The 26,119-nt window shown below is 45.6% G+C and overlaps 18 non-coding genes and 2 pseudogenes across 18 annotated transcripts; all 20 read left to right on the top strand.

Annotated features, from left to right (window-relative positions):
* The first annotated feature begins 915 nt into the window (after positions 1-915).
* Positions 916-1,106, top strand: LOC141241358 (U2 spliceosomal RNA). The gene has a single exon (XR_012306117.1). It is a non-coding gene; the product is annotated as a U2 spliceosomal RNA (small nuclear RNA).
* Positions 1,107-2,231: 1,125 nt separating this feature from the next.
* On the top strand, positions 2,232-2,422 carry LOC141241347 (U2 spliceosomal RNA). The gene has a single exon (XR_012306116.1). It is a non-coding gene; the product is annotated as a U2 spliceosomal RNA (small nuclear RNA).
* A 1,123-nt stretch (positions 2,423-3,545) lies between these two features.
* Positions 3,546-3,736, top strand: LOC141241335 (U2 spliceosomal RNA). Its single transcript, XR_012306110.1, has one exon. It is a non-coding gene; the product is annotated as a U2 spliceosomal RNA (small nuclear RNA).
* A 1,120-nt stretch (positions 3,737-4,856) lies between these two features.
* Positions 4,857-5,047, top strand: LOC141241255 (U2 spliceosomal RNA). Its single transcript, XR_012306036.1, has one exon. It is a non-coding gene; the product is annotated as a U2 spliceosomal RNA (small nuclear RNA).
* Positions 5,048-6,169: 1,122 nt separating this feature from the next.
* Positions 6,170-6,360, top strand: LOC141241323 (U2 spliceosomal RNA). The gene has a single exon (XR_012306102.1). It is a non-coding gene; the product is annotated as a U2 spliceosomal RNA (small nuclear RNA).
* Positions 6,361-7,480: 1,120 nt separating this feature from the next.
* Positions 7,481-7,671, top strand: LOC141241311 (U2 spliceosomal RNA). The gene has a single exon (XR_012306091.1). It is a non-coding gene; the product is annotated as a U2 spliceosomal RNA (small nuclear RNA).
* A 1,121-nt stretch (positions 7,672-8,792) lies between these two features.
* On the top strand, positions 8,793-8,983 carry LOC141241300 (U2 spliceosomal RNA). The gene has a single exon (XR_012306080.1). It is a non-coding gene; the product is annotated as a U2 spliceosomal RNA (small nuclear RNA).
* Positions 8,984-10,105: 1,122 nt separating this feature from the next.
* On the top strand, positions 10,106-10,296 carry LOC141241289 (U2 spliceosomal RNA). Its single transcript, XR_012306069.1, has one exon. It is a non-coding gene; the product is annotated as a U2 spliceosomal RNA (small nuclear RNA).
* A 1,120-nt stretch (positions 10,297-11,416) lies between these two features.
* Positions 11,417-11,607, top strand: LOC141241278 (U2 spliceosomal RNA). The gene has a single exon (XR_012306058.1). It is a non-coding gene; the product is annotated as a U2 spliceosomal RNA (small nuclear RNA).
* Positions 11,608-12,727: 1,120 nt separating this feature from the next.
* On the top strand, positions 12,728-12,918 carry LOC141241267 (U2 spliceosomal RNA). Its single transcript, XR_012306047.1, has one exon. It is a non-coding gene; the product is annotated as a U2 spliceosomal RNA (small nuclear RNA).
* Positions 12,919-14,041: 1,123 nt separating this feature from the next.
* On the top strand, positions 14,042-14,133 carry LOC141241362 (U2 spliceosomal RNA; annotated as a pseudogene).
* Positions 14,134-14,922: 789 nt separating this feature from the next.
* Positions 14,923-15,108, top strand: LOC141241334 (U2 spliceosomal RNA). The gene has a single exon (XR_012306109.1). It is a non-coding gene; the product is annotated as a U2 spliceosomal RNA (small nuclear RNA).
* Positions 15,109-16,228: 1,120 nt separating this feature from the next.
* On the top strand, positions 16,229-16,419 carry LOC141241254 (U2 spliceosomal RNA). The gene has a single exon (XR_012306035.1). It is a non-coding gene; the product is annotated as a U2 spliceosomal RNA (small nuclear RNA).
* Positions 16,420-17,541: 1,122 nt separating this feature from the next.
* On the top strand, positions 17,542-17,732 carry LOC141241243 (U2 spliceosomal RNA). The gene has a single exon (XR_012306024.1). It is a non-coding gene; the product is annotated as a U2 spliceosomal RNA (small nuclear RNA).
* Positions 17,733-18,854: 1,122 nt separating this feature from the next.
* On the top strand, positions 18,855-19,045 carry LOC141241231 (U2 spliceosomal RNA). The gene has a single exon (XR_012306013.1). It is a non-coding gene; the product is annotated as a U2 spliceosomal RNA (small nuclear RNA).
* Positions 19,046-20,165: 1,120 nt separating this feature from the next.
* LOC141241305 (U2 spliceosomal RNA) lies at positions 20,166-20,356 on the top strand. Its single transcript, XR_012306085.1, has one exon. It is a non-coding gene; the product is annotated as a U2 spliceosomal RNA (small nuclear RNA).
* Positions 20,357-21,477: 1,121 nt separating this feature from the next.
* On the top strand, positions 21,478-21,569 carry LOC141241357 (U2 spliceosomal RNA; annotated as a pseudogene).
* A 795-nt stretch (positions 21,570-22,364) lies between these two features.
* On the top strand, positions 22,365-22,555 carry LOC141241341 (U2 spliceosomal RNA). The gene has a single exon (XR_012306114.1). It is a non-coding gene; the product is annotated as a U2 spliceosomal RNA (small nuclear RNA).
* A 1,117-nt stretch (positions 22,556-23,672) lies between these two features.
* Positions 23,673-23,863, top strand: LOC141241219 (U2 spliceosomal RNA). Its single transcript, XR_012306002.1, has one exon. It is a non-coding gene; the product is annotated as a U2 spliceosomal RNA (small nuclear RNA).
* Positions 23,864-24,980: 1,117 nt separating this feature from the next.
* Positions 24,981-25,171, top strand: LOC141241027 (U2 spliceosomal RNA). The gene has a single exon (XR_012305816.1). It is a non-coding gene; the product is annotated as a U2 spliceosomal RNA (small nuclear RNA).
* The last annotated feature ends 948 nt before the right edge of the window (positions 25,172-26,119 follow it).

Genomic DNA, 26,119 nt, shown 5'->3' with positions numbered 1-26,119 from the left:
CAAGACAATGATCCAAAACACCGCTCCAAATCTACTCAGGCATTCATGCAGAGGAACAACTACAATGTTCTGGAATGGCCATCCCAGTCCCCAGACCTGAATATCATTGAACATCTGTGGGATCATTTGAAGAGGGCTGTCCATGCTCGGCGACCATCAAACTTAACTGAACTGGAATTGTTTTGTAAAGAGGAATGGTCAAAAATACCTTCATCCAGGATCCAGGAACTCATTAAAAGCTACAGGAAGCGACTAGAGGCTGTTATTATCGCAAAAGGAGGATCTACTAAATATTAATGTCACTTTTCTGGTGAGGTGCCCATACTTATGCACCTGTCAAATTTTGTTTGAATGCAGATTGCACATTTTCTGTTAGTACAATAAACCTCATTTCAAGGCAGAAACATTACTGTGTCCAACAGTTATTACATATATCAAACTGAAATAGCTGTTGCAAAAACACCAATTTTTATAGAACATTAAGCTTAAGATTAATAGGGGTGCCCAAACTTTTTCATATGACTGTACCTGCGCACAGCAGCAGCCACCTTCAGTCTGCTGCTGGACAGCCAGCAGCAGCAGCAGCAGGAGAGGTAATTAATCAGCAACCCTCCTGCTAAGGGTAGACAGCTGCTCGTTCCACCCCCCCCCCCCCGCCTTAATTGGTTCTCCTCCCTTCCAACGGTGTTGAGGCGGGTGGGAACAGCCGGGGGTTGAGGGTACTGTGCTAAAAGAGGTGGAGTTATGCAGATCTAAAACGCGTGGATTGCAGCAGCAGCAAGCCGAAAAGTGCAGGCATGTGAGGGATCTAGAGGTTGACAGCATGTCTTCTTAACGGGAGTCCAGGTGGCCATCTCCACAAATGGACTTTTCAGAATCCTTGGGTGGCACCGTAGTCGGAAACCAATTCTGGTTATCGCTTCTCGGCCTTTTGGCTAAGATCAAGTGTAGTATCTGTTCTTATCAGTTTAATATCTGATACGTCCCCTATCTGGGGACCATATATTAAATGGATTTTTAGAACAGGGAGATGGAAAAAGAGCTTGCTCTGTCCACTCCACGCATTGACCTGGTATTGCAGTATCTCCAGGACCGGTGCACCCCTTCTTTAATGCAGTTTCTAAAATCAGAAAGAATTGAATTCAATGCTTTTTGTTCATTTTGCTTGTTTGTCGGATTTTGGGATGGACTCTTTGGCTTTGCTTTTCTTCTCCTCATTGGATTTTTCATGTTAAAAGTTGCAGAAGCCAGATGACAAGCTCATTTTGGTTCAACTTCAGCAACTGTGCATTGCATTGCCATGTAATGTAATGTAATGCAATGCTATCTATCTAGCTCTCCCTCTATACTTCCTTTTGGATAAACAGACATATTAGGCAAGCATTTTGGAGCTTTCACCTAAATAACTACAGGTGGTGAGATAAGCTGCACAATATAATTGACCTTTCAGTATATTGTTGCACACACACCATCTATTTAGCAAATGCCCTTGTTATCAACAGCAGCCTTTTAAACTCACCTGAGCTAACAGGTATGTGAGCTGGTTACTCTGCTGCGCTTAAAATTTCTTTTTTGGTTTGCTACAATGCCTTTTCTGAAACGTTGTCTCCCTCTGCTGGAACACTGACTTCTTTCATTTAATGCCTGCAGACTATAAAAGAGAAACCAACCCAAAAAGTTTGGTTGATTAGTCTGTGGCATTCTTTTAAACTGTTGCTTATGGCGGTCTCTGTGAGCTTCTCAGTGACATTCAGCCATCCAGGTATCCCGCCTGCAGTAGACGGAATGTGGCAATGGAACGCTGGCTGCGCGTGTCATAATAGGCTCTGAGCCTTTATATACCTGCGCACAGCAGCAGCCACCTTCAGTCTGCTGCTGGACAGCCAGCAGCAGCAGCAGCAGGAGAGGTAATTAATCAGCAACCCTCCTGCTAAGGGTAGACAGCTGCTCGTTCCACCCCCCCCCCCCCCCGCCTTAATTGGTTCTCCTCCCTTCCAACGGTGTTGAGGCGGGTGGGAACAGCCGGGGTTTGAGGGTACTGTGCTAAAAGAGGTGGAGTTATGCAGATCTAAAACGCGTGGATTGCAGCAGCAGCAAGCCGAAAAGTGCAGGCATGTGAGGGATCTAGAGGTTGACAGCATGTCTTCTTAACGGGAGTCCAGGTGGCCATCTCCACAAATGGACTTTTCAGAATCCTTGGGTGGCACCGTAGTCGGAAACCAATTCTGGTTATCGCTTCTCGGCCTTTTGGCTAAGATCAAGTGTAGTATCTGTTCTTATCAGTTTAATATCTGATACGTCCCCTATCTGGGGACCATATATTAAATGGATTTTTAGAACAGGGAGATGGAAAAAGAGCTTGCTCTGTCCACTCCACGCATTGACCTGGTATTGCAGTATCTCCAGGACCGGTGCACCCCTTCTTTAATGCAGTTTCTAAAATCAGAAAGAATTGAATTCAATGCTTTTTGTTCATTTTGCTTGTTTGTCGGATTTTGGGATGGACTCTTTGGCTTTGCTTTTCTTCTCCTCATTGGATTTTTCATGTTAAAAGTTGCAGAAGCCAGATGACAAGCTCATTTTGGTTCAACTTCAGCAACTGTGCATTGCATTGCCATGTAATGTAATGTAATGCAATGCTATCTATCTAGCTCTCCCTCTATACTTCCTTTTGGATAAACAGACATATTAGGCAAGCATTTTTGAGCTTTCACCTAAATAACTACAGGTGGTGAGATAAGCTGCACTATATAATTGACCTTTCAGTATATTGTTGCACACACACCATCTATTTAGCAAATGCCCTTGTTATCAACAGCAGCCTTTTAAACTCACCTGAGCTAACAGGTATGTGAGCTGGTTACTCTGCTGCGCTTAAAATTTCTTTTTTGGTTTGCTACAATGCCTTTTCTGAAACGTTGTCTCCCTCTGCTGGAACACTGACTTCTTTCATTTAATGCCTGCAGACTATAAAAGAGAAACCAACCCAAAAAGTTTGGTTGATTAGTCTGTGGCATTCTTTTAAACTGTTGCTTATGGCGGTCTCTGTGAGCTTCTCAGTGATATTCAGCCATCCAGGTATCCCGCCTGCAGTAGACGGAATGTGGCAATGGAACGCTGGCTGCGCGTGTCATAATAGGCTCTGAGCCTTTATATACCTGCGCACAGCAGCAGCCACCTTCAGTCTGCTGCTGGACAGCCAGCAGCAGCAGCAGCAGGAGAGGTAATTAATCAGCAACCCTCCTGCTAAGGGTAGACAGCTGCTCGTTCCACCCCCCCCCCCCCGCCTTAATTGGTTCTCCTCCCTTCCAACGGTGTTGAGGCGGGTGGGAACAGCCGGGGGTTGAGGGTACTGTGCTAAAAGAGGTGGAGTTATGCAGATCTAAAACGCGTGGATTGCAGCAGCAGCAAGCCGAAAAGTGCAGGCATGTGAGGGATCTAGAGGTTGACAGCATGTCTTCTTAACGGGAGTCCAGGTGGCCATCTCCACAAATGGACTTTTCAGAATCCTTGGGTGGCACCGTAGTCGGAAACCAATTCTGGTTATCGCTTCTCGGCCTTTTGGCTAAGATCAAGTGTAGTATCTGTTCTTATCAGTTTAATATCTGATACGTCCCCTATCTGGGGACCATATATTAAATGGATTTTTAGAACAGGGAGATGGAAAAAGAGCTTGCTCTGTCCACTCCACGCATTGACCTGGTATTGCAGTATCTCCAGGACCGGTGCACCCCTTCTTTAATGCAGTTTCTAAAATCAGAAAGAATTGAATTCAATGCTTTTTGTTCATTTTGCTTGTTTGTCGGATTTTGGGATGGACTCTTTGACTTTGCTTTTCTTCTCCTCATTGGATTTTTCATGTTAAAAGTTGCAGAAGCCAGATGACAAGCTCATTTTGGTTCAACTTCAGCAACTGTGCATTGCATTGCCATGTAATGTAATGTAATGCAATGCTATCTATCTAGCTCTCCCTCTATACTTCCTTTTGGATAAACAGACATATTAGGCAAGCATTTTGGAGCTTTCACCTAAATAACTACAGGTGGTGAGATAAGCTGCACAATATAATTGACCTTTCAGTATATTGTTGCACCCACACCATCTATTTAGCAAATGCCCTTGTTATCAACAGCAGCCTTTTAAACTCACCTGAGCTAACAGGTATGTGAGCTGGTTACTCTGCTGCGCTTAAAATTTCTTTTTTGGTTTGCTACAATGCCTTTTCTGAAACGTTGTCTCCCTCTGCTGGAACACTGACTTCTTTCATTTAATGCCTGCAGACTATAAAAGAGAAACCAACCCAAAAAGTTTGGTTGATTAGTCTGTGGCATTCTTTTAAACTGTTGCTTATGGCGGTCTCTGTGAGCTTCTCAGTGACATTCAGCCATCCAGGTATCCCGCCTGCAGTAGACGGAATGTGGCAATGGAACGCTGGCTGCGCGTGTCATAATAGGCTCTGAGCCTTTATATACCTGCGCACAGCAGCAGCCACCTTCAGTCTGCTGCTGGACAGCCAGCAGCAGCAGCAGCAGGAGAGGTAATTAATCAGCAACCCTCCTGCTAAGGGTAGACAGCTGCTCGTTCCACCCCCCCCCCGCCTTAATTGGTTCTCCTCCCTTCCAACGGTGTTGAGGCGGGTGGGAACAGCCGGGGGTTGAGGGTACTGTGCTAAAAGAGGTGGAGTTATGCAGATCTAAAACGCGTGGATTGCAGCAGCAGCAAGCCGAAAAGTGCAGGCATGTGAGGGATCTAGAGGTTGACAGCATGTCTTCTTAACGGGAGTCCAGGTGGCCATCTCCACAAATGGACTTTTCAGAATCCTTGGGTGGCACCGTAGTCGGAAACCAATTCTGGTTATCGCTTCTCGGCCTTTTGGCTAAGATCAAGTGTAGTATCTGTTCTTATCAGTTTAATATCTGATACGTCCCCTATCTGGGGACCATATATTAAATGGATTTATAGAACAGGGAGATGGAAAAAGAGCTTGCTCTGTCCACTCCACGCATTGACCTGGTATTGCAGTATCTCCAGGACCGGTGCACCCCTTCTTTAATGCAGTTTCTAAAATCAGAAAGAATTGAATTCAATGCTTTTTGTTCATTTTGCTTGTTTGTCGGATTTTGGGATGGACTCTTTGGCTTTGCTTTTCTTCTCCTCATTGGATTTTTCATGTTAAAAGTTGCAGAAGCCAGATGACAAGCTCATTTTGGTTCAACTTCAGCAACTGTGCATTGCATTGCCATGTAATGTAATGTAATGCAATGCTATCTATCTAGCTCTCCCTCTATACTTCCTTTTGGATAAACAGACATATTAGGCAAGCATTTTGGAGCTTTCACCTAAATAACTACAGGTGGTGAGATAAGCTGCACAATATAATTGACCTTTCAGTATATTGTTGCACACACACCATCTATTTAGCAAATGCCCTTGTTATCAACAGCAGCCTTTTAAACTCACCTGAGCTAACAGGTATGTGAGCTGGTTACTCTGCTGCGCTTAAAATTTCTTTTTTGGTTTGCTACAATGCCTTTTCTGAAACGTTGTCTCCCTCTGCTGGAACACTGACTTCTTTCATTTAATGCCTGCAGACTATAAAAGAGAAACCAACCCAAAAAGTTTGGTTGATTAGTCTGTGGCATTCTTTTAAACTGTTGATTATGGCGGTCTCTGTGAGCTTCTCAGTGACATTCAGCCATCCAGGTATCCCGCCTGCAGTAGACGGAATGTGGCAATGGAACGCTGGCTGCGCGTGTCATAATAGGCTCTGAGCCTTTATATACCTGCGCACAGCAGCAGCCACCTTCAGTCTGCTGCTGGACAGCCAGCAGCAGCAGCAGCAGGAGAGGTAATTAATCAGCAACCCTCCTGCTAAGGGTAGACAGCTGCTCGTTCCACCCCCCCCCCCCGCCTTAATTGGTTCTCCTCCCTTCCAACGGTGTTGAGGCGGGTGGGAACAGCCGGGGGTTGAGGGTACTGTGCTAAAAGAGGTGGAGTTATGCAGATCTAAAACGCGTGGATTGCAGCAGCAGCAAGCCGAAAAGTGCAGGCATGTGAGGGATCTAGAGGTTGACAGCATGTCTTCTTAACGGGAGTCCAGGTGGCCATCTCCACAAATGGACTTTTCAGAATCCTTGGGTGGCACCGTAGTCGGAAACCAATTCTGGTTATCGCTTCTCGGCCTTTTGGCTAAGATCAAGTGTAGTATCTGTTCTTATCAGTTTAATATCTGATACGTCCCCTATCTGGGGACCATATATTAAATGGATTTTTAGAACAGGGAGATGGAAAAAGAGCTTGCTCTGTCCACTCCACGCATTGACCTGGTATTGCAGTATCTCCAGGACCGGTGCACCCCTTCTTTAATGCAGTTTCTAAAATCAGAAAGAATTGAATTCAATGCTTTTTGTTCATTTTGCTTGTTTGTCGGATTTTGGGATGGACTCTTTGGCTTTGCTTTTCTTCTCCTCATTGGATTTTTCATGTTAAAAGTTGCAGAAGCCAGATGACAAGCTCATTTTGGTTCAACTTCAGCAACTGTGCATTGCATTGCCATGTAATGTAATGTAATGCAATGCTATCTATCTAGCTCTCCCTCTATACTTCCTTTTGGATAAACAGACATATTAGGCAAGCATTTTTGAGCTTTCACCTAAATAACTACAGGTGGTGAGATAAGCTGCACAATATAATTGACCTTTCAGTATATTGTTGCACACACACCATCTATTTAGCAAATGCCCTTGTTATCAACAGCAGCCTTTTAAACTCACCTGAGCTAACAGGTATGTGAGCTGGTTACTCTGCTGCGCTTAAAATTTCTTTTTTGGTTTGCTACAATGCCTTTTCTGAAACGTTGTCTCCCTCTGCTGGAACACTGACTTCTTTCATTTAATGCCTGCAGACTATAAAAGAGAAACCAACCCAAAAAGTTTGGTTGATTAGTCTGTGGCATTCTTTTAAACTGTTGCTTATGGCGGTCTCTGTGAGCTTCTCAGTGACATTCAGCCATCCAGGTATCCCGCCTGCAGTAGACGGAATGTGGCAATGGAACGCTGGCTGCGCGTGTCATAATAGGCTCTGAGCCTTTATATACCTGCGCACAGCAGCAGCCACCTTCAGTCTGCTGCTGGACAGCCAGCAGCAGCAGCAGCAGGAGAGGTAATTAATCAGCAACCCTCCTGCTAAGGGTAGACAGCTGCTCGTTCCACCCCCCCCCCGCCTTAATTGGTTCTCCTCCCTTCCAACGGTGTTGAGGCGGGTGGGAACAGCCGGGGGTTGAGGGTACTGTGCTAAAAGAGGTGGAGTTATGCAGATCTAAAACGCGTGGATTGCAGCAGCAGCAAGCCGAAAAGTGCAGGCATGTGAGGGATCTAGAGGTTGACAGCATGTCTTCTTAACGGGAGTCCAGGTGGCCATCTCCACAAATGGACTTTTCAGAATCCTTGGGTGGCACCGTAGTCGGAAACCAATTCTGGTTATCGCTTCTCGGCCTTTTGGCTAAGATCAAGTGTAGTATCTGTTCTTATCAGTTTAATATCTGATACGTCCCCTATCTGGGGACCATATATTAAATGGATTTTTAGAACAGGGAGATGGAAAAAGAGCTTGCTCTGTCCACTCCACGCATTGACCTGGTATTGCAGTATCTCCAGGACCGGTGCACCCCTTCTTTAATGCAGTTTCTAAAATCAGAAAGAATTGAATTCAATGCTTTTTGTTCATTTTGCTTGTTTGTCGGATTTTGGGATGGACTCTTTGGCTTTGCTTTTCTTCTCCTCATTGGATTTTTCATGTTAAAAGTTGCAGAAGCCAGATGACAAGCTCATTTTGGTTCAACTTCAGCAACTGTGCATTGCATTGCCATGTAATGTAATGTAATGCAATGCTATCTATCTAGCTCTCCCTCTATACTTCCTTTTGGATAAACAGACATATTAGGCAAGCATTTTGGAGCTTTCACCTAAATAACTACAGGTGGTGAGATAAGCTGCACAATATAATTGACCTTTCAGTATATTGTTGCACACACACCATCTATTTAGCAAATGCCTTTGTTATCAACAGCAGCCTTTTAAACTCACCTGAGCTAACAGGTATGTGAGCTGGTTACTCTGCTGCGCTTAAAATTTCTTTTTTGGTTTGCTACAATGCCTTTTCTGAAACGTTGTCTCCCTCTGCTGGAACACTGACTTCTTTCATTTAATGCCTGCAGACTATAAAAGAGAAACCAACCCAAAAAGTTTGGTTGATTAGTCTGTGGCATTCTTTTAAACTGTTGCTTATGGCGGTCTCTGTGAGCTTCTCAGTGACATTCAGCCATCCAGGTATCCCGCCTGCAGTAGACGGAATGTGGCAATGGAACGCTGGCTGCGCGTGTCATAATAGGCTCTGAGCCTTTATATACCTGCGCACAGCAGCAGCCACCTTCAGTCTGCTGCTGGACAGCCAGCAGCAGCAGCAGCAGGAGAGGTAATTAATCAGCAACCCTCCTGCTAAGGGTAGACAGCTGCTCGTTCCACCCCCCCCCCCGCCTTAATTGGTTCTCCTCCCTTCCAACGGTGTTGAGGCGGGTGGGAACAGCCGGGGGTTGAGGGTACTGTGCTAAAAGAGGTGGAGTTATGCAGATCTAAAACGCGTGGATTGCAGCAGCAGCAAGCCGAAAAGTGCAGGCATGTGAGGGATCTAGAGGTTGACAGCATGTCTTCTTAACGGGAGTCCAGGTGGCCATCTCCACAAATGGACTTTTCAGAATCCTTGGGTGGCACCGTAGTCGGAAACCAATTCTGGTTATCGCTTCTCGGCCTTTTGGCTAAGATCAAGTGTAGTATCTGTTCTTATCAGTTTAATATCTGATACGTCCCCTATCTGGGGACCATATATTAAATGGATTTTTAGAACAGGGAGATGGAAAAAGAGCTTGCTCTGTCCACTCCACGCATTGACCTGGTATTGCAGTATCTCCAGGACCGGTGCACCCCTTCTTTAATGCAGTTTCTAAAATCAGAAAGAATTGAATTCAATGCTTTTTGTTCATTTTGCTTGTTTGTCGGATTTTGGGATGGACTCTTTGGCTTTGCTTTTCTTCTCCTCATTGGATTTTTCATGTTAAAAGTTGCAGAAGCCAGATGACAAGCTCATTTTGGTTCAACTTCAGCAACTGTGCATTGCATTGCCATGTAATGTAATGTAATGCAATGCTATCTATCTAGCTCTCCCTCTATACTTCCTTTTGGATAAACAGACATATTAGGCAAGCATTTTGGAGCTTTCACCTAAATAACTACAGGTGGTGAGATAAGCTGCACAATATAATTGACCTTTCAGTATATTGTTGCACACACACCATCTATTTAGCAAATGCCCTTGTTATCAACAGCAGCCTTTTAAACTCACCTGAGCTAACAGGTATGTGAGCTGGTTACTCTGCTGCGCTTAAAATTTCTTTTTTGGTTTGCTACAATGCCTTTTCTGAAACGTTGTCTCCCTCTGCTGGAACACTGACTTCTTTCATTTAATGCCTGCAGACTATAAAAGAGAAACCAACCCAAAAAGTTTTGTTGATTAGTCTGTGGCATTCTTTTAAACTGTTGCTTATGGCGGTCTCTGTGAGCTTCTCAGTGACATTCAGCCATCCAGGTATCCCGCCTGCAGTAGACGGAATGTGGCAATGGAACGCTGGCTGCGCGTGTCATAATAGGCTCTGAGCCTTTATATACCTGCGCACAGCAGCAGCCACCTTCAGTCTGCTGCTGGACAGCCAGCAGCAGCAGCAGCAGGAGAGGTAATTAATCAGCAACCCTCCTGCTAAGGGTAGACAGCTGCTCGTTCCACCCCCCCCCCCCGCCTTAATTGGTTCTCCTCCCTTCCAACGGTGTTGAGGCGGGTGGGAACAGCCGGGGGTTGAGGGTACTGTGCTAAAAGAGGTGGAGTTATGCAGATCTAAAACGCGTGGATTGCAGCAGCAGCAAGCCGAAAAGTGCAGGCATGTGAGGGATCTAGAGGTTGACAGCATGTCTTCTTAACGGGAGTCCAGGTGGCCATCTCCACAAATGGAATTTTCAGAATCCTTGGGTGGCACCGTAGTCGGAAACCAATTCTGGTTATCGCTTCTCGGCCTTTTGGCTAAGATCAAGTGTAGTATCTGTTCTTATCAGTTTAATATCTGATACGTCCCCTATCTGGGGACCATATATTAAATGGATTTTTAGAACAGGGAGATGGAAAAAGAGCTTGCTCTGTCCACTCCACGCATTGACCTGGTATTGCAGTATCTCCAGGACCGGTGCACCCCTTCTTTAATGCAGTTTCTAAAATCAGAAAGAATTGAATTCAATGCTTTTTGTTCATTTTGCTTGTTTGTCGGATTTTGGGATGGACTCTTTGGCTTTGCTTTTCTTCTCCTCATTGGATTTTTCATGTTAAAAGTTGCAGAAGCCAGATGACAAGCTCATTTTGGTTCAACTTCAGCAACTGTGCATTGCATTGCCATGTAATGTAATGTAATGCAATGCTATCTATCTAGCTCTCCCTCTATACTTCCTTTTGGATAAACAGACATATTAGGCAAGCATTTTGGAGCTTTCACCTAAATAACTACAGGTGGTGAGATAAGCTGCACAATATAATTGACCTTTCAGTATATTGTTGCACACACACCATCTATTTAGCAAATGCCCTTGTTATCAACAGCAGCCTTTTAAACTCACCTGAGCTAACAGGTATGTGAGCTGGTTACTCTGCTGCGCTTAAAATTTCTTTTTTGGTTTGCTACAATGCCTTTTCTGAAACGTTGTCTCCCTCTGCTGGAACACTGACTTCTTTCATTTAATGCCTGCAGACTATAAAAGAGAAACCAACCCAAAAAGTTTGGTTGATTAGTCTGTGGCATTCTTTTAAACTGTTGCTTATGGCGGTCTCTGTGAGCTTCTCAGTGACATTCAGCCATCCAGGTATCCCGCCTGCAGTAGACGGAATGTGGCAATGGAACGCTGGCTGCGCGTGTCATAATAGGCTCTGAGCCTTTATATACCTGCGCACAGCAGCAGCCACCTTCAGTCTGCTGCTGGACAGCCAGCAGCAGCAGCAGCAGGAGAGGTAATTAATCAGCAACCCTCCTGCTAAGGGTAGACAGCTGCTCGTTCCACCCCCCCCCCGCCTTAATTGGTTCTCCTCCCTTCCAACGGTGTTGAGGCGGGTGGGAACAGCCGGGGGTTGAGGGTACTGTGCTAAAAGAGGTGGAGTTATGCAGATCTAAAACGCGTGGATTGCAGCAGCAGCAAGCCGAAAAGTGCAGGCATGTGAGGGATCTAGAGGTTGACAGCATGTCTTCTTAACGGGAGTCCAGGTGACCATCTCCACAAAGGGACTTTTCAGAATCCTTGGGTGGCACCGTAGTCGGAAACCAATTCTGGTTATCGCTTCTCGGCCTTTTGGCTAAGATCAAGTGTAGTATCTGTTCTTATCAGTTTAATATCTGATACGTCCCCTATCTGGGGACCATATATTAAATGGATTTTTAGAACAGGGAGATGGAAAAAGAGCTTGCTCTGTCCACTCCACGCATTGACCTGGTATTGCAGTATCTCCAGGACCGGTGCACCCCTTCTTTAATGCAGTTTCTAAAATCAGAAAGAATTGAATTCAATGCTTTTTGTTCATTTTGCTTGTTTGTCGGATTTTGGGATGGACTCTTTGGCTTTGCTTTTCTTCTCCTCATTGGATTTTTCATGTTAAAAGTTGCAGAAGCCAGATGACAAGCTCATTTTGGTTCAACTTCAGCAACTGTGCATTGCATTGCCATGTAATGTAATGTAATGCAATGCTATCTATCTAGCTCTCCCTCTATACTTCCTTTTGGATAAACAGACATATTAGGCAAGCATTTTGGAGCTTTCACCTAAATAACTACAGGTGGTGAGATAAGCTGCACAATATAATTGACCTTTCAGTATATTGTTGCACACACACCATCTATTTAGCAAATGCCCTTGTTATCAACAGCAGCCTTTTAAACTCACCTGAGCTAACAGGTATGTGAGCTGGTTACTCTGCTGCGCTTAAAATTTCTTTTTTGGTTTGCTACAATGCCTTTTCTGAAACGTTGTCTCCCTCTGCTGGAACACTGACTTCTTTCATTTAATGCCTGCAGACTATAAAAGAGAAACCAACCCAAAAAGTTTGGTTGATTAGTCTGTGGCATTCTTTTAAACTGTTGCTTATGGCGGTCTCTGTGAGCTTCTCAGTGACATTCAGCCATCCAGGTATCCCGCCTGCAGTAGACGGAATGTGGCAATGGAACGCTGGCTGCGCGTGTCATAATAGGCTCTGAGCCTTTATATACCTGCGCACAGCAGCAGCCACCTTCAGTCTGCTGCTGGACAGCCAGCAGCAGCAGCAGCAGGAGAGGTAATTAATCAGCAACCCTCCTGCTAAGGGTAGACAGCTGCTCGTTCCACCCCCCCCCCGCCTTAATTGGTTCTCCTCCCTTCCAACGGTGTTGAGGCGGGTGGGAACAGCCGGGGGTTGAGGGTACTGTGCTAAAAGAGGTGGAGTTATGCAGATCTAAAACGCGTGGATTGCAGCAGCAGCAAGCCGAAAAGTGCAGGCATGTGAGGGATCTAGAGGTTGACAGCATGTCTTCTTAACGGGAGTCCAGGTGGCCATCTCCACAAATGGACTTTTCAGAATCCTTGGGTGGCACCGTAGTCGGAAACCAATTCTGGTTATCGCTTCTCGGCCTTTTGGCTAAGATCAAGTGTAGTATCTGTTCTTATCAGTTTAATATCTGATACGTCCCCTATCTGGGGACCATATATTAAATGGATTTTTAGAACAGGGAGATGGAAAAAGAGCTTGCTCTGTCCACTCCACGCATTGACCTGGTATTGCAGTATCTCCAGGACCGGTGCACCCCTTCTTTAATGCAGTTTCTAAAATCAGAAAGAATTGAATTCAATGCTTTTTGTTCATTTTGCTTGTTTGTCGGATTTTGGGATGGACTCTTTGGCTTTGCTTTTCTTCTCCTCATTGGATTTTTCATGTTAAAAGTTGCAGAAGCCAGATGACAAGCTCATTTTGGTTCAACTTCAGCAACTGTGCATTGCATTGCCATGTAATGTAATGTAATGCAATGCTATCTATCTAGCTCTCCCTCTATACTTCCTTTTGGATAAACAGACATATTAGGCAAGCATTTTGGAGCTTTCACCTAAATAACTACAGGTGGTGAGATAAGCTGCACAATATAATTGACCTTTCAGTATATTGTTGCACACACACCATCTATTTAGCAAATGCCCTTGTTATCAACAGCAGCCTTTTAAACTCACCTGAGCTAACAGGTATGTGAGCTGGTTACTCTGCTGCGCTTAAAATTTCTTTTTTGGTTTGCTACAATGCCTTTTCTGAAACGTTGTCTCCCTCTGCTGGAACACTGACTTCTTTCATTTAATGCCTGCAGACTATAAAAGAGAAACCAACCCAAAAAGTTTGGTTGATTAGTCTGTGGCATTCTTTTAAACTGTTGCTTATGGCGGTCTCTGTGAGCTTCTCAGTGACATTCAGCCATCCAGGTATCCCGCCTGCAGTAGACGGAATGTGGCAATGGAACGCTGGCTGCGCGTGTCATAATAGGCTCTGAGCCTTTATATACCTGCGCACAGCAGCAGCCACCTTCAGTCTGCTGCTGGACAGCCAGCAGCAGCAGCAGCAGGAGAGGTAATTAATCAGCAACCCTCCTGCTAAGGGTAGACAGCTGCTCGTTCCACCCCCCCCCCCCCGCCTTAATTGGTTCTCCTCCCTTCCAACGGTGTTGAGGCGGGTGGGAACAGCCGGGGGTTGAGGGTACTGTGCTAAAAGAGGTGGAGTTATGCAGATCTAAAACGCGTGGATTGCAGCAGCAGCAAGCCGAAAAGTGCAGGCATGTGAGGGATCTAGAGGTTGACAGCATGTCTTCTTAACGGGAGTCCAGGTGGCCATCTCCACAAATGGACTTTTCAGAATCCTTGGGTGGCACCGTAGTCGGAAACCAATTCTGGTTATCGCTTCTCGGCCTTTTGGCTAAGATCAAGTGTAGTATCTTTAGAAAAGGCGGTTTTGGATGTTGGCCGCCCTAGTAGATTGATACATTATGCACACTGGGGTTTAGGCGCTTGTTAGTACGCCAGGTGGCTAATATAGTCATCTGGTGGAAAGCATGGCCCCCCAGGATCGACGCCATTGGGCCGGGGAAGATCGAAAGCCCGAAGTGTGAAGTGCCCCAGGAGTGGTGACCCTGGGGTGCCTTAACTCACTGGGATTGGGAACCCCACTTGAGTTTATGGCACATTTGCACAAGCACTTCAAATTTTCTTTCTTCGCACACACCCTTATTCCGGGCCTTCTGGCCTTAGGATGGGGAATTTTTCAATTCCCGGTCGAAGGTCCGGGCAGTATTATACTGTGAAACCTTCACTATTTATTTAATTTCTTTGTCACTGTGTGTCCACTTATTCACGTGTGTCACGTCCTACTAGGATTTTGTCGGGATGCGGTTCCCTTACGGGTTCCTCTCTTGGCAGGTCTAGGGGGGGAGTGTGTGGCCATCAGGTTCCGCTCCCCCCTGAACCCCCCTGGCTCTCCTCTTTCGGGAGGAGAGCGTTGTTTGCTCCCCTCTTCCGGGAGGGGAGCACAGTCTTTGGCTCCCAGTGCCTTGCTCGGGTGAGAACTCGGGCAGGTGCTGGGGGTAAGATTGGATCGCCTCTGGCTTCGGCTGGAGGTGGCTTTTTGTCCCTGTTCCTCGCTGTGGCCTTTTGGCTCGGAGGGACGGGGAATGGTTTGGGGGACCCTTCTCCTTTTGGAGAGGGTTTCAAGAAGACCAGCATCCTAGTGCACTTTTTTTGTGGCACTTGTCACTTTTTTAAGCGCACTCGGATTTTGTATACGAATTCGGGCTTTCGATAAAAAAAAAAAAAATCTGTTCTTATCAGTTTAATATCTGATACGTCCCCTATCTGGGGACCATATATTAAATGGATTTTTAGAACAGGGAGATGGAAAAAGAGCTTGCTCTGTCCACTCCACGCATTGACCTGGTATTGCAGTATCTCCAGGACCGGTGCACCCCTTCTTTAATGCAGTTTCTAAAATCAGAAAGAATTGAATTCAATGCTTTTTGTTCATTTTGCTTGTTTGTCGGATTTTGGGATGGACTCTTTGGCTTTGCTTTTCTTCTCCTCATTGGATTTTTCATGTTAAAAGTTGCAGAAGCCAGATGACAAGCTCATTTTGGTTCAACTTCAGCAACTGTGCATTGCATTGCCATGTAATGTAATGTAATGCAATGCTATCTATCTAGCTCTCCCTCTATACTTCCTTTTGGATAAACAGACATATTAGGCAAGCATTTTGGAGCTTTCACCTAAATAACTACAGGTGGTGAGATAAGCTGCACAATATAATTGACCTTTCAGTATATTGTTGCACACACACCATCTATTTAGCAAATGCCCTTGTTATCAACAGCAGCCTTTTAAACTCACCTGAGCTAACAGGTATGTGAGCTGGTTACTCTGCTGCGCTTAAAATTTCTTTTTTGGTTTGCTACAATGCCTTTTCTGAAACGTTGTCTCCCTCTGCTGGAACACTGACTTCTTTCATTTAATGCCTGCAGACTATAAAAGAGAAACCAACCCAAAAAGTTTGGTTGATTAGTCTGTGGCATTCTTTTAAACTGTTGCTTATGGCGGTCTCTGTGAGCTTCTCAGTGACATTCAGCCATCCAGGTATCCCGCCTGCAGTAGACGGAATGTGGCAATGGAACGCTGGCTGCGCGTGTCATAATAGGCTCTGAGCCTTTATATACCTGCGCACAGCAGCAGCCACCTTCAGTCTGCTGCTGGACAGCCAGCAGCAGCAGCAGCAGGAGAGGTAATTAATCAGCAACCCTCCTGCTAAGGGTAGACAGCTGCTCGTTCCACCCCCCCCCCGCCTTAATTGGTTCTCCTCCCTTCCAACGGTGTTGAGGCGGGTGGGAACAGCCGGGGGTTGAGGGTACTGTGCTAAAAAAGGTGGAGTTATGCAGATCTAAAACGCGTGGATTGCAGCAGCAGCAAGCCGAAAAGTGCAGGCATGTGAGGGATCTAGAGGTTGACAGCATGTCTTCTTAACGGGAGTCCAGGTGGCCATCTCCACAAATGGACTTTTCAGAATCCTTGGGTGGCACCGTAGTCGGAAACCAATTCTGGTTATCGCTTCTCGGCCTTTTGGCTAAGATCAAGTGTAGTATCTGTTCTTATCAGTTTAATATCTGATACGTCCCCTATCTGGGGACCATATATTAAATGGATTTTTAGAACAGGGAGATGGAAAAAGAGCTTGCTCTGTCCACTCCACGCATTGACCTGGTATTGCAGTATCTCCAGGACCGGTGCACCCCTTCTTTAATGCAGTTTCTAAAATCAGAAAGAATTGAATTCAATGCTTTTTGTTCATTTTGCTTGTTTGTCGGATTTTGGGATGGACTCTTTGGCTTTGCTTTTCTTCTCCTCATTGGATTTTTCATGTTAAAAGTTGCAGAAGCCAGATGACAAGCTCATTTTGGTTCAACTTCAGCAACTGTGCATTGCATTGCCATGTAATGTAATGTAATGCAATGCTATCTATCTAGCTCTCCCTCTATACTTCCTTTTGGATAAACAGACATATTAGGCAAGCATTTTGGAGCTTTCACCTAAATAACTACAGGTGGTGAGATAAGCTGCACAATATAATTGACCTTTCAGTATATTGTTGCACACACACCATCTATTTAGCAAATGCCCTTGTTATCAACAGCAGCCTTTTAAACTCACCTGAGCTAACAGGTATGTGAGCTGGTTACTCTGCTGCACTTAAAATTTCTTTTTGGGTTTGCTACAATGCCTTTTCTGAAACGTTGTCTCCCTCTGCTGGAACACTGACTTCTTTCATTTAATGCCTGCAGACTATAAAAGAGAAACCAACCCAAAAAGTTTGGTTGATTAGTCTGTGGCATTCTTTTAAACTGTTGCTTATGGCGGTCTCTGTGAGCTTCTCAGTGACATTCAGCCATCCAGGTATCCCGCCTGCAGTAGACGGAATGTGGCAATGGAACGCTGGCTGCGCGTGTCATAATAGGCTCTGAGCCTTTATATACCTGCGCACAGCAGCAGCCACCTTCAGTCTGCTGCTGGACAGCCAGCAGCAGCAGCAGCAGGAGAGGTAATTAATCAGCAACCCTCCTGCTAAGGGTAGACAGCTGCTCGTTCCACCCCCCCCCCCCGCCTTAATTGGTTCTCCTCCCTTCCAACGGTGTTGAGGCGGGTGGGAACAGCCGGGGGTTGAGGGTACTGTGCTAAAAGAGGTGGAGTTATGCAGATCTAAAACGCGTGGATTGCAGCAGCAGCAAGCCGAAAAGTGCAGGCATGTGAGGGATCTAGAGGTTGACAGCATGTCTTCTTAACGGGAGTCCAGGTGGCCATCTCCACAAATGGACTTTTCAGAATCCTTGGGTGGCACCGTAGTCGGAAACCAATTCTGGTTATCGCTTCTCGGCCTTTTGGCTAAGATCAAGTGTAGTATCTGTTCTTATCAGTTTAATATCTGATACGTCCCCTATCTGGGGACCATATATTAAATGGATTTTTAGAACAGGGAGATGGAAAAAGAGCTTGCTCTGTCCACTCCACGCATTGACCTGGTATTGCAGTATCTCCAGGACCGGTGCACCCCTTCTTTAATGCAGTTTCTAAAATCAGAAAGAATTGAATTCAATGCTTTTTGTTCATTTTGCTTGTTTGTCGGATTTTGGGATGGACTCTTTGGCTTTGCTTTTCTTCTCCTCATTGGATTTTTCATGTTAAAAGTTGCAGAAGCCAGATGACAAGCTCATTTTGGTTCAACTTCAGCAACTGTGCATTGCATTGCCATGTAATGTAATGTAATGCAATGCTATCTATCTAGCTCTCCCTCTATACTTCCTTTTGGATAAACAGACATATTAGGCAAGCATTTTGGAGCTTTCACCTAAATAACTACAGGTGGTGAGATAAGCTGCACAATATAATTGACCTTTCAGTATATTGTTGCACACACACCATCTATTTAGCAAATGTCCTTGTTATCAACAGCAGCCTTTTAAACTCACCTGAGCTAACAGGTATGTGAGCTGGTTACTCTGCTGCGCTTAAAATTTCTTTTTTGGTTTGCTACAATGCCTTTTCTGAAACGTTGTCTCCCTCTGCTGGAACACTGACTTCTTTCATTTAATGCCTGCAGACTATAAAAGAGAAACCAACCCAAAAAGTTTGGTTGATTAGTCTGTGGCATTCTTTTAAACTGTTGCTTATGGCGGTCTCTGTGAGCTTCTCAGTGACATTCAGCCATCCAGGTATCCCGCCTGCAGTAGACGGAATGTGGCAATGGAACGCTGGCTGCGCGTGTCATAATAGGCTCTGAGCCTTTATATACCTGCGCACAGCAGCAGCCACCTTCAGTCTGCTGCTGGACAGCCAGCAGCAGCAGCAGCAGGAGAGGTAATTAATCAGCAACCCTCCTGCTAAGGGTAGACAGCTGCTCGTTCCACCCCCCCCCCCCGCCTTAATTGGTTCTCCTCCCTTCCAACGGTGTTGAGGCGGGTGGGAACAGCCGGGGGTTGAGGGTACTGTGCTAAAAGAGGTGGAGTTATGCAGATCTAAAACGTGTGGATTGCAGCAGCAGCAAGCCGAAAAGTGCAGGCATGTGAGGGATCTAGAGGTTGACAGCATGTCTTCTTAACGGGAGTCCAGGTGGCCATCTCCACAAATGGACTTTTCAGAATCCTTGGGTGGCACCGTAGTCGGAAACCAATTCTGGTTATCGCTTCTCGGCCTTTTGGCTAAGATCAAGTGTAGTATCTGTTCTTATCAGTTTAATATCTGATACGTCCCCTATCTGGGGACCATATATTAAATGGATTTTTAGAACAGGGAGATGGAAAAAGAGCTTGCTCTGTCCACTCCACGCATTGACCTGGTATTGCAGTATCTCCAGGACCGGTGCACCCCTTCTTTAATGCAGTTTCTAAAATCAGAAAGAATTGAATTCAATGCTTTTTGTTCATTTTGCTTGTTTGTCGGATTTTGGGATGGACTCTTTGGCTTTGCTTTTCTTCTCCTCATTGGATTTTTCATGTTAAAAGTTGCAGAAGCCAGATGACAAGCTCATTTTGGTTCAACTTCAGCAACTGTGCATTGCATTGCCATGTAATGTAATGTAATGCAATGCTATCTATCTAGCTCTCCCTCTATACTTCCTTTTGGATAAACAGACATATTAGGCAAGCATTTTGGAGCTTTCACCTAAATAACTACAGGTGGTGAGATAAGCTGCACAATATAATTGACCTTTCAGTATATTGTTGCACACACACCATCTATTTAGCAAATGCCCTTGTTATCAACAGCAGCCTTTTAAACTCACCTGAGCTAACAGGTATGTGAGCTGGTTACTCTGCTGCGCTTAAAATTTCTTTTTTGGTTTGCTACAATGCCTTTTCTGAAACGTTGTCTCCCTCTGCTGGAACACTGACTTCTTTCATTTAATGCCTGCAGACTATAAAAGAGAAACCAACCCAAAAAGTTTGGTTGATTAGTCTGTGGCATTCTTTTAAACTGTTGCTTATGGCGGTCTCTGTGAGCTTCTCAGTGACATTCAGCCATCCAGGTATCCCGCCTGCAGTAGACGGAATGTGGCAATGGAACGCTGGCTGCGCGTGTCATAATAGGCTCTGAGCCTTTATATACCTGCGCACAGCAGCAGCCACCTTCAGTCTGCTGCTGGACAGCCAGCAGCAGCAGCAGCAGGAGAGGTAATTAATCAGCAACCCTCCTGCTAAGGGTAGACAGCTGCTCGTTCCACCCCCCCCCCGCCTTAATTGGTTCTCCTCCCTTCCAACGGTGTTGAGGCGGGTGGGAACAGCCGGGGGTTGAGGGTACTGTGCTAAAAGAGGTGGAGTTATGCAGATCTAAAACGCGTGGATTGCAGCAGCAGCAAGCCGAAAAGTGCAGGCATGTGAGGGATCTAGAGGTTGACAGCATGTCTTCTTAACGGGAGTCCAGGTGGCCATCTCCACAAATGGACTTTTCAGAATCCTTGGGTGGCACCGTAGTCGGAAACCAATTCTGGTTATCGCTTCTCGGCCTTTTGGCTAAGATCAAGTGTAGTATCTGTTCTTATCAGTTTAATATCTTATACGTCCCCTATCTGGGGACCATATATTAAATGGATTTTTAGAACAGGGAGATGGAAAAAGAGCTTGCTCTGTCCACTCCACGCATTGACCTGGTATTGCAGTATCTCCAGGACCGGTGCACCCCTTCTTTAATGCAGTTTCTAAAATCAGAAAGAATTGAATTCAATGCTTTTTGTTCATTTTGCTTGGTTGTCGGATTTTGGGATGGACTCTTTGGCTTTGCTTTTCTTCTCCTCATTGGATTTTTCATGTTAAAAGTTGCAGAAGCCAGATGACAAGCTCATTTTGGTTCAACTTCAGCAACTGTGCATTGCATTGCCATGTAATGTAATGTAATGCAATGCTATCTATCTAGCTCTCCCTCTATACTTCCTTTTGGATAAACAGACATATTAGGCAAGCATTTTGGAGCTTTCACCTAAATAACTACAGGTGGTGAGATAAGCTGCACAATATAATTGACCTTTCAGTATATTGTTGCACACACACCATCTATTTAGCAAATGCCCTTGTTATCAACAGCAGCCTTTTAAACTCACCTGAGCTAACAGGTATGTGAGCTGGTTACTCTGCTGCGCTTAAAATTTCTTTTTTGGTTTGCTACAATGCCTTTTCTGAAACGTTGTCTCCCTCTGCTGGAACACTGACTTCTTTCATTTAATTCCTGCAGACTATAAAAGAGAAACCAACCCAAAAAGTTTGGTTGATTAGTCTGTGGCATTCTTTTAAACTGTTGCTTATGGCGGTCTCTGTGAGCTTCTCAGTGACATTCAGCCATCCAGGTATCCCGCCTGCAGTAGACGGAATGTGGCAATGGAACGCTGGCTGCGCGTGTCATAATAGGCTCTGAGCCTTTATATACCTGCGCACAGCAGCAGCCACCTTCAGTCTGCTGCTGGACAGCCAGCAGCAGCAGCAGCAGGAGAGGTAATTAATCAGCAACCCTCCTGCTAAGGGTAGACAGCTGCTCGTTCCACCCCCCCCCCCGCCTTAATTGGTTCTCCTCCCTTCCAACGGTGTTGAGGCGGGTGGGAACAGCCGGGGGTTGAGGGTACTGTGCTAAAAGAGGTGGAGTTATGCAGATCTAAAACGCGTGGATTGCAGCAGCAGCAAGCCGAAAAGTGCAGGCATGTGAGGGATCTAGAGGTTGACAGCATGTCTTCTTAACGGGAGTCCAGGTGGCCATCTCCACAAATGGACTTTTCAGAATCCTTGGGTGGCACCGTAGTCGGAAACCAATTCTGGTTATCGCTTCTCGGCCTTTTGGCTAAGATCAAGTGTAGTATCTTTCGAAAAGGCGGTTTTGGATGTTGGCCGCCCTAGTAGATTGATACATTATGCACACTGGGGTTTAGGCGCTTGTTAGTACGCCAGGTGGCTAATATAGTCATCTGGTGGAAAGCATGGCCCCCCAGGATCGACGCCATTGGGCCGGGGAAGATCGAAAGCCCGAAGTGTGAAGTGCCCCAGGAGTGGTGACCCTGGGGTGCCTTAACTCACTGGGATTGGGAACCCCACTTGAGTTTATGGCACATTTGCACAAGCACTTCAATATTTCTTTCTTCGCACACACCCTTATTCTGGGCCTTCTGGCCTTAGGATGGGGAATTTTTTCAATTCCCGGTCGAAGGTCCGAGCAGTATTATACTGTGAAACCTTCACTATTTATTTAATTTCTTTGTCACTGTGTGTCCACTTATTCACGTGTGTCACGTCCTACTAGGATTTTGTCGGGATGCGGTTCCCTTATGGGTTCCTCTCTTGGCAGGTCTAGGGGGGGAGTGTGTGGCCATCAGGTTCCGCTCCCCCCTGAACCCCCCTGGCTCTCCTCTTTCGGGAGGAGAGCGTTGTTGGCTCCCCTCTTCCGGGAGGGGAGCACAGTCTTTGGCTCCCAGTGCCTTGCTCGGGTTAGAACTCGGGCAGGTGCTGGGGGTAAGATTGGGTCGCCTCTGGCTTCGGCTGGAGGTGGCTATTTGTCCCTGTTCCTCGCTGTGGCCTTCTGGCTCGGAGGGACGGGGAATGGTTTGGGGGACCCTTCTCCTTTTGGAGAGGGTTTCAAGAAGACCAGCATCCTAGTGCACTTTTTTTGTGGCACTTGTCACTATTTTAAGCGCACTCGAGTTTTGTACACGAATTCGGGCTTTCGATGGAAAAAAAAAAAAAAAAAAAAAATCTGTTCTTATCAGTTTAATATCTGATACGTCCCCTATCTGGGGACCATATATTAAATGGATTTTTAGAACAGGGAGATGGAAAAAGAGCTTGCTCTGTCCACTCCACGCATTGACCTGGTATTGCAGTATCTCCAGGACCGGTGCACCCCTTCTTTAATGCAGTTTCTAAAATCAGAAAGAATTGAATTCAATGCTTTTTGTTCATTTTGCTTGTTTGTCGGATTTTGGGATGGACTCTTTGGCTTTGCTTTTCTTCTCCTCATTGGATTTTTCATGTTAAAAGTTGCAGAAGCCAGATGACAAGCTCATTTTGGTTCAACTTCAGCAACTGTGCATTGCATTGCCATGTAATGTAATGTAATGCAATGCTATCTATCTAGCTCTCCCTCTATACTTCCTTTTGGATAAACAGACATATTAGGCAAGCATTTTGGAGCTTTCACCTAAATAACTACAGGTGGTGAGATAAGCTGCACAATATAATTGACCTTTCAGTATATTGTTGCACACACACCATCTATTTAGCAAATGCCCTTGTTATCAACAGCAGCCTTTTAAACTCACCTGAGCTAACAGGTATGTGAGCTGGTTACTCTGCTGCGCTTAAAATTTCTTTTTTGGTTTGCTACAATGCCTTTTCTGAAACGTTGTCTCCCTCTGCTGGAACACTGACTTCTTTCATTTAATGCCTGCAGACTATAAAAGAGAAACCAACCCAAAAAGTTTGGTTGATTAGTCTGTGGCATTCTTTTAAACTGTTGCTTATGGCGGTCTCTGTGAGCTTCTCAGTGACATTCAGCCATCCAGGTATCCCGCCTGCAGTAGACGGAATGTGGCAATGGAACGCTGGCTGCGCGTGTCATAATAGGCTCTGAGCCTTTATATACCTGCGCACAGCAGCAGCCACCTTCAGTCTGCTGCTGGACAGCCAGCAGCAGCAGCAGGAGAGGTAATTAATCAGCAACCCTCCTGCTAAGGGTAGACAGCTGCTCGTTCCACCCCCCCCCCGCCTTAATTGGTTCTCCTCCCTTCCAACGGTGTTGAGGCGGGTGGGAACAGCCGGGGGTTGAGGGTACTGTGCTAAAAGAGGTGGAGTTATGCAGATCTAAAACGCGTGGATTGCAGCAGCAGCAAGCCGAAAAGTGCAGGCATGTGAGGGATCTAGAGGTTGACAGCATGTCTTCTTAACGGGAGTCCAGGTGGCCATCTCCACAAATGGACTTTTCAGAATCCTTGGGTGGCACCGTAGTCGGAAACCAATTCTGGTTATCGCTTCTCGGCCTTTTGGCTAAGATCAAGTGTAGTATCTGTTCTTATCAGTTTAATATCTGATACGTCCCCTATCTGGGGACCATATATTAAATGGATTTTTAGAACAGGGAGATGGAAAAAGAGCTTGCTCTGTCCACTCCACGCATTGACCTGGTATTGCAGTATCTCCAGGACCGGTGCACCCCTTCTTTAATGCAGTTTCTAAAATCAGAAAGAATTGAATTCAATGCTTTTTGTTCATTTTGCTTGTTTGTCGGATTTTGGGATGGACTCTTTGGCTTTGCTTTTCTTCTCCTCATTGGATTTTTCATGTTAAAAGTTGCAGAAGCCAGATGACAAGCTCATTTTGGTTCAACTTCAGCAACTGTGCATTGCATTGCCATGTAATGTAATGTAATGCAATGCTATCTATCTAGCTCTCCCTCTATACTTCCTTTTGGATAAACAGACATATTAGGCAAGCATTTTGGAGCTTTCACCTAAATAACTACAGGTGGTGAGATAAGCTGCACAATATAATTGACCTTTCAGTATATTGTTGCACACACACCATCTATTTAGCAAATGCCCTTGTTATCAACAGCAGCCTTTTAAACTCACCTGAGCTAACAGGTATGTGAGCTGGTTACTCTGCTGCGCTTAAAATTTCTTTTTTGGTTTGCTACAATGCCTTTTCTGAAACGTTGTCTCCCTCTGCTGGAACACTGACTTCTTTCATTTAATGCCTGCAGACTATAAAAGAGAAACCAACCCAAAAAGTTTGGTTGATTAGTCTGTGGCATTCTTTTAAACTGTTGCTTATGGCGGTCTCTGTGAGCTTCTCAGTGACATTCAGCCATCCAGGTATCCCGCCTGCAGTAGACGGAATGTGGCAATGGAACGCTGGCTGCGCGTGTCATAATAGGCTCTGAGCCTTTATATACCTGCGCACAGCAGCAGCCACCTTCAGTCTGCTGCTGGACAGCCAGCAGCAGCAGCAGGAGAGGTAATTAATCAGCAACCCTCCTGCTAAGGGTAGACAGCTGCTCGTTCCACCCCCCCCCCGCCTTAATTGGTTCTCCTCCCTTCCAACGGTGTTGAGGCGGGTGGGAACAGCCGGGGGTTGAGGGTACTGTGCTAAAAGAGGTGGAGTTATGCAGATCTAAAACGCGTGGATTGCAGCAGCAGCAAGCCGAAAAGTGCAGGCATGTGAGGGATCTAGAGGTTGACAGCATGTCTTCTTAACGGGAGTCCAGGTGGCCATCTCCACAAATGGACTTTTCAGAATCCTTGGGTGGCACCGTAGTCGGAAACCAATTCTGGTTATCGCTTCTCGGCCTTTTGGCTAAGATCAAGTGTAGTATCTGTTCTTATCAGTTTAATATCTGATACGTCCCCTATCTGGGGACCATATATTAAATTTATTTTTAGAACAGGGAGATGGAAAAAGAGCTTGCTCTGTCCACTCCACGCATTGACCTGGTATTGCAGTATCTCCAGGACCGGTGCACCCCTTCTTTAATGCAGTTTCTAAAATCAGAAAGAATTGAATTCAATGCTTTTTGTTCATTTTGCTTGTTTGTCGGATTTTGGGATGGACTCTTTGGCTTTGCTTTTCTTCTCCTCATTGGATTTTTCATGTTAAAAGTTGCAGAAGCCAGATGACAAGCTCATTTTGGTTCAACTTCAGCAACTGTGCATTGCATTGCCATGTAATGTAATGTAATGCAATGCTATCTATCTAGCTCTCCCTCTATACTTCCTTTTGGATAAACAGACATATTAGGCAAGCATTTTGGAGCTTTCACCTAAATAACTACAGGTGGTGAGATAAGCTGCACAATATAATTGACCTTTCAGTATATTGTTGCACACACACCATCTATTTAGCAAATGCCCTTGTTATCAACAGCAGCCTTTTAAACTCACCTGAGCTAACAGGTATGTGAGCTGGTTACTCTGCTGCGCTTAAAATTTCTTTTTTGGTTTGCTACAATGCCTTTTCTGAAACGTTGTCTCCCTCTGCTGGAACACTGACTTCTTCCATTTAATGCCTGCAGACTATAAAAGAGAAACCAACCCAAAAAGTTTGGTTGATTAGTCTGTGGCATTCTTTTAAACTGTTGCTTATGGCGGTCTCTGTGAGCTTCTCAGTGACATTCAGCCATCCAGGTATCCCGCCTGCAGTAGACGGAATGTGGCAATGGAACGCTGGCTGCGCGTGTCATAATAGGCTCTGAGCCTTTATATACCTGCGCACAGCAGCAGCCACCTTCAGTCTGCTGCTGGACAGCCAGCAGCAGCAGCAGCAGGAGAGGTAATTAATCAGCAACCCTCCTGCTAAGGGTAGACAGCTGCTCGTTCCACCCCCCCCCCCGCCTTAATTGGTTCTCCTCCCTTCCAACGGTGTTGAGGCGGGTGGGAACAGCCGGGGGTTGAGGGTACTGTGCTAAAAGAGGTGGAG

Source organism: Phyllobates terribilis, unplaced genomic scaffold (genome assembly GCF_046119375.1).
Source record: "Phyllobates terribilis strain yellow unplaced genomic scaffold, ASM4611937v1 Scaffold_986__1_contigs__length_492241, whole genome shotgun sequence".
NCBI classification, from domain to species: Eukaryota; Metazoa; Chordata; class Amphibia; order Anura; family Dendrobatidae; genus Phyllobates; species Phyllobates terribilis.
The sequence above is the reverse complement of the archived record's forward strand: the minus strand, read 5'-3'. Positions and strand labels throughout refer to the sequence as shown.